The following is a 6,858-nucleotide window of genomic DNA, read 5'->3' on the forward strand; positions in this document are numbered from 1 at the left end:
AGAATACGGTCCACAGCCGCTAGCTACTGGCTGCACGACAATGTTTTCAAAAATGCACGCTCATATCGATGTTTACATTAATAAAAAGCAAAAGTTATCTTTTCAAATCAAACGTTTAACTTTTTTCCTGAATTATTAGCGATTTATTTCGTCGCCGTTTGCCGACGTTTACTTTTAAAACAACCTTTTACCGATCTAAGAAATGACCTGAACTTTTTTCTGCTGCCTGAACTTTTGACTTAGTGATCGACCCGTACTTCACTTCCACACATTATCAGAGGCACAGTCATTGCTTCGTATAACTTTACCGTTGTATCTATTCTAATTTTATTTCGAAGGAATCTTCTTATTGTCCCGCATATTTTGAAAACTAAATTTTATTTTCCGCATTTATATCTGATCTTAAGTTGAAATCGCATCTTAAATATTTAAAATGTGAAACCCGTTCGATCGGTTAGTATTCCAAAATTATTTTTGATCTTATCAGATCCTTGCCTCAGAGGGCCATAACCTTTGTTTACTCGCTGATATTTTAAAATTATATCGACTGCATATGTAATTTAATCGTATAGAGATCTCTCTAAAACCTCTGAGGGCTGTATAATAAGCTGATCGTCTGCAAAGAGTAATGCATTTAAAACAGTTGTTCTTGGACTGAGCGTTAGACCCTAATAAACATTACTATTCTGTAGTCTCACAACATTTGTCGATGTAAATATTAAAAAGCGTAGATGATAAACTATATCCTTGTCTTATACCTATGTTAATATCTACCAGTCCGCTACTCTTAAAACAATCATTTATTACGATTTTTGTTTTAATATATAGACGTTAATCGCTTGTATTAGGTGCAGTGTATATCCCTTTTTACGTGCCACGTGGAACGACTATAAATGCAGAAATCTACCGCAAAACTCTTCGTAAGTTAAGGCGCGCCATTCAGATTCGGCGACGTGGGCGGTTGACCGACGCTATCGTCCTGCCAGCCGCCGTCAGGCCCGCACTGACGGCAGTGGAATGGAATGCAAAGTTGGCGGGAGTTTATAGATTCTCCCTGCGGATCGCAGAACCTGGACAGTGTCCCTAGCTGCTGGATGATTCTATCGGGCGTGTTTTTAAAGGTTTATTTTAGGTGACGGGTCTAATTTTTCAATTTTTGTCTTATTTAATATTTTGTGTTTTTAATGACGGATTTAATTGCATTCCAATCCTTTGTTAAACCGGCGTTATCGAACCTATTTTATGGGCCGACCGCGGAAGGCTAGGCTTATGAAACCTGTCCTTCCGACGTAATTCCCCTTCAGACCGTCCACTGAAGTCCTTTCGGTGCTAACGCTTCATAGGCTAGCAGGAATACGCCACAACGGGGCACTAACTGTATGGAGGGAGCAATGCGCCCCCTACTCCGGAGGAGTCGCAATTGCTGATTTAAGTTAATTTAAATGTAAATTTTAAAAGGAGAGGTTGAGTAGAAGCTCTTCATCCACTTCTGTGATGGCTGCCTTTCGGGACGCATCTCTGCTGGGCTCTTTTCCGGACTCCTGTCCGTGATGTTGGGTCGAGTAGAGGGTCTTCCTTCTTCTTCATCTTCTTCCGATGACCTCTTCATTCTTCTTTGGCCTACACCTTCCGAGAATTGGCAGTAACCGAAGTTACATACCGTTAACCTTAGTGTTCCCGTGGCCCCGAAGGGCTGAACGGGGGAAAGTGCAGGTTTCTTCTTTCTTCCGTGCTGTCTGCACGCAGGTGGCTGCTGGGCTGATGGCTGCTGGGCTCGTTCCCTCATAGGGAACTTACAAATTTAGTGATACCTATTCGCGATCGCGGTTTTGGGCGGCGATCGCCTTTTCAGAAGAAGTAAATAGAAGTTCTCTACGCTACATAATATTAATCTCCAGACACACGTGTGTCCGGGAAGGGTTTGAGGGGACGACGGCAGTGCGGGGATCTCACCCGCTAAAATACCTCCCCTTTTATCATGCAGAGGCCGGATCTAAGCCATATGGTACGTACAGTCCCTACATGATCACTCAGGCTCTCTACTATCCAAATCTGGATAACCGGAAGGCGTCCACAGGAAGCGATCGACGAGCCACCGCCGCCCACCCCCAGAAGTTGGCCCCCCTTGATAACCTGTCATCGAACGCCGCGTCTATATCGATCCGCATCTCTCTCCTATCATTGTTACGATCGTAGTCGAGATACGTTCCCGTTTGTCACCGTTGCCGAGCATCACCTCCATTATATTATATTGTTGCCACCTCCTAATCCTGTTCCTAGAGCGCAAAAGAACACTACATGTTACGCTGTATCAAGCCCGCCACAATCATCACAGTGACTTGTACGGCATCTGCACATCCTGTACAGATAGTCCCGGAAACATCCATATCCAGACATAAACCGGGTGAATTCGTAGCCCGTGTTACCGTGCCTTTCCCTCCATCCAGCTCCTGATGTCGCCGATGAGCCCATAGGTCCGCCTTTCTCTGATTTCTCTAATTAACAATTTGTAATTGTTAATGACTTTTTAAAAAATAAACATTTTACTAAATTTGACCGTCCGAAACTAAAGTTAACTTAAAACTAAATTTCTGGTAATAATCATATTTTGCAGGATGTTTTTGTTACTTGTGAATTTTTTCATATTACTGGCATTTGAATCGAACAATAATAATAATATAAAAATGTCGCCAAACAAAGAAATGTTGGATTCTACATTTATACTTTAATAGGACATGTTTTTTGAAACGATAATTATTATGAGTTTTTGTTTAATTCTCCTTACATTTTTTTGCCATCCTTGTTTAATTGTTAATACCACCAGGAACATCAATCGTAGGGATATATCACCCACATCCGTAAGTAAAGCGACTTATCAAAGTAATTAATCGAAAAAAAAAAACATTACCATTACGTATAGTAATTAGTATATCTCCCAAAGTACGTATGTTTTACTCACGTTTAAAGTCCATTAGCTAATTACTGTATATACAGTGTTTGTATAATATTATATTTTTGAGGAGATATAGATTTATCCCTAAATTGATCGTTTTGAAATTTATCTTGAATCGTACATCTACGATTTATTAGAGTTACGGTTTCTTATATATAAAATTTAAATCGGCTAATATAAGGAATGTAATACACAATCGCTAAAAAAATATTAAAAAATTAATTCGAACGAACCGATTCTATTAAGTATGAAAATTTGCGTATTTTTTCTAAACCGTTTCAGGGTTTTGGTTAACGTTTACCTTTTACAAAATAACATTTCACCTAATATGGCGGACGGGTTTTCTCATTCTGTCGACGAAGAATTCTGACAGTCTTTCCTAGATCCCCAAGCTTTCATTCGGTTCATCGCCTGCGGTGAAATGAATGTCCTTAATGACCGAACATTATCGCGTTGTTGAATTACCGATTCCACGGATCCTCGGACAAGACGTACATCTCCGAAGGTGTTTTAATGTTTCCATGTGTTGCGCAGAATTTTCAGTCGATTCGGCCTACTGGTAATCGATCGTTTACACTCGTTTGGAATCCCAGAACGCCGTTAAGAGAATTTTTTTTTAAGAGGATTGCATTTTGAATTCTTTTTATTGCGCGAACAATAGCGCCGGTATTCCGTGCTTTGCCGTTTTTCTCTCCGACCGTAATGACGCAGACAAGTTTCAATTTCTGTCGCGATATCGAAAAGAAAGTTATCTCTCTTATCAAAATATTTCCTAACGAGTATACGTTATCCGATCGCAAGATTCCTTTTGTCGGTATTACAAGATTTTTTCGTGTAAGTTTGCGCGGCACCACCATGAAAATTCTTACGGCAGCCCGGTTGTGCACTAATATGTTCTGTTCGTTATTTTTCCTATTTGGCGGCAAAGCCTTGTAATGCGATGCTATGATCGTTTTAAAACGATTCATCCGCATCCTTTTTGTGCTTCTCGTCGATCGCAGAAACAGGTTGAGCGCTACGAAGTTTATCGTTAGTACTCGCTTCACCGGTTTCCGATGCGTATAATTTTATCGCCCGCCTATTCACAGTCTTCGATTTCATCTCGGTAAATGGCTTATAGTTGTACATGAATTTTAATATCGATCACTTTTTCTGCAGTTAACTGAATCGTTCCGCATTATTTTAGATGTATTGAATTGCAGTACTGAAATATTTTTTTTTAATTTCATAATTTTTAATGTTCAATAAATAATAAATAACTCATATATATATATATATATATATATATATATATATATATATATATGCTGTAGTAGTATTAGTATACGCTATGAAATTGTATTCTTACAAGATAATATAAAATATTGGCGCATCAAATGCGCCAATATTTGAAATAACTAAAATGTTAGTGCCGCAATTTAATTTCATAAATTAAAAATTATCAGTATTAACAAAGATACAGTACTGATAGGAACACATCGCCTATGAGAGGCCTGCAAACTTGTCGTTTTTATTTTTAAATTTATAATTTATATTATTGAAGTTATTTTGTTAGATTGGATGATGTTATTTCTTTAAGAAATGTTTCGAAACGGCTTTTTAATATACATGGAAAAAAGCAAGTCTTTAAAAAAAAAAATTAGTTAAAAAAACATCGCACGGTTACTTGTTTTCCCATTTGGGTAAAGATGTTCCAATCTCCTGCGGGATGGATTTATATTTTCATTATTTTTGATCTCTTTTTTTGGCGTTGAGGTAAATCTTGATCGTAGAACTTGTAGTCATTCAATACATGGAGCGGACCGATGTGAACTCTTTATATTTTATTTGATATGTTCGTAATTAAATATCTACGGCCGAAGAGCTTTTCAGGTTAAGCTTTCACTCATAGCCGTTTGAAATATAACTACATAGAAGCGGTAATAATATTTCGTTTTGAAACATACGATCGTGATATAACAAATAATTTTTATTTTGCGATAAAGACAAAATAAGTCGCATAATTTTGGAAAATAATGAAATTAGTTTATTTTTCTGAAATAAATTTTTATAACTTATTTTTACGAAATTTGAGATGTATATTTTTTTCTTTTTTCAGCGATTAAATCACGGAATAGTTCCCGAAAAAATCGATAGAAGATCGAAGAAATCGCCTAACTTGTTTTCCTCTAAAACATATGCTTTAAAGAAAAGAAAATTAGGCGAGGAATTATCGGAAGATATAGATCGGTATGTAGTAGTAAGTAGTAGGTCAGGCGGGATATTAACGGTTAGGCTGGAACCGGTAGTTGTTAACTTAGTTAGTTGGAAGTTATATTTAAGCTTTTATTCGGCGAGAGTCGGACTATCGGGCGTTTTCGGGAGGCGACATCCGAAAAGGGGGTTGGGGGTGGGGGGTTAGGTTACATCCTAACCTCACCCCCTTAGGTTAGGATTTTTTAGCCGCTAGGGTTTAGGTCAAGTTCGTTAAAATATAATTTTAGTTTTAGGTCAAGTTCGGTAAATTATAATTCAAGTTAGGTTAAGGGGGAAGGGTTTTAGTCGGTGCGAGCCCGACACTGCCGTCTTGTACGGGCAAGCGGCGGCTGGTGGAGCTTTCCCCTCCTCGTACATAAAAAAAAAAAAAATCTAGTTGTAAGAATGGGAGAGAGGTTTTAATCAGCGACAGCACTACCCTGCATATAAATATATATATATATCTTTTACCTGGGCTGTTCAGAAAGTTCTCGACCCGACACAGATGTGGTGCAAGTACGACCAAATTACTATTTGTCAAGTACGATTCTTTATATGGTATGCTATGAAGTATCAGATGTGTAGGTTTATTTTCACGGTTGTATAGCGCTAGAATAAAACAAACAAGTTCGATATTTTATGGAATACGGATAAAATTTATTAAGTTTGACTGTTATTAAGTACTTGCGTTAAAAAGGGTAACTCCGACAGACGTAAAAAAGTTTTAAATTCACTTTAAAGAATTTTTGTTCTTCATTTTTTCAATTAAAAAAAGCGGGCTGCTGAATTTAAATGCGGTTGTACATCGGTTTAACGCAAAACCTGCTAAGACTGACGAAATCTTCACAAAAATCCACAATGTTGTAAAAAATGATCACCGACTCGGTGTACGTGACGGTGTCCACTACAATTATGCACGTGAGCTTGTCGACATCGTAGATGTGTCAACTATACTACACCTATACGTAACATTTTAAGTATGAAAACCTTTCGGCTCTACGGGTGCTGCATTTGTTAACTGCTGACCGTAAACTTCTCAAGGCTATTATAAATTTACCAAATATAATTCCGCCGAGTTTCTTCAACGTTCTGTTACAGTAGATGAAACGCAGATTCACCGTTACATGTCGGAGATCAAACGACGGTGGTTGTGTGAAATTATGCTAAAGAAAGAGAAAATGGTTCAATCTACAAAAAATTCAAGGCTACGCATTTTTTCTGTTATTTAAAAAACGTCTGCCGGGAAATAGCTATTTCAGTAATTTTCAACGGTTGAAACTCGACAGAATTTCAATCGCGCTGATTATTATCGATACACGTATTTCAAGAATTTGTAAATCTATTACCGGTCCTTTTTTCCAGAAAATTGATCTTTAATTTTGTAAATTAAATACCGTTAGTTTGTTTTACCAAATAATAAGAGATTTTGAGGTTACTGATAAATCTTTTACCGATGAAAGATTTATCGATTAAATTGGTTGTTTACGACTTAAGTATTGACAAAGGAATTTCATCAGTAGCAACTGAATCTTTAATTTTTATATTCAAAGTCCGCGTTTTAATTTCTTGAATATCAACCTGAAAAATATAGTAATACAATAATTTGGGTGCTGCATACATATTACTTATTTCTTGAGTCGGATAAACTTCATTATTCCAGAAAAATGCAG

This window comes from Lycorma delicatula, chromosome 13, assembly GCF_047948215.1.
Source record: "Lycorma delicatula isolate Av1 chromosome 13, ASM4794821v1, whole genome shotgun sequence".
Taxonomy (NCBI): Eukaryota; Metazoa; Arthropoda; class Insecta; order Hemiptera; family Fulgoridae; genus Lycorma; species Lycorma delicatula.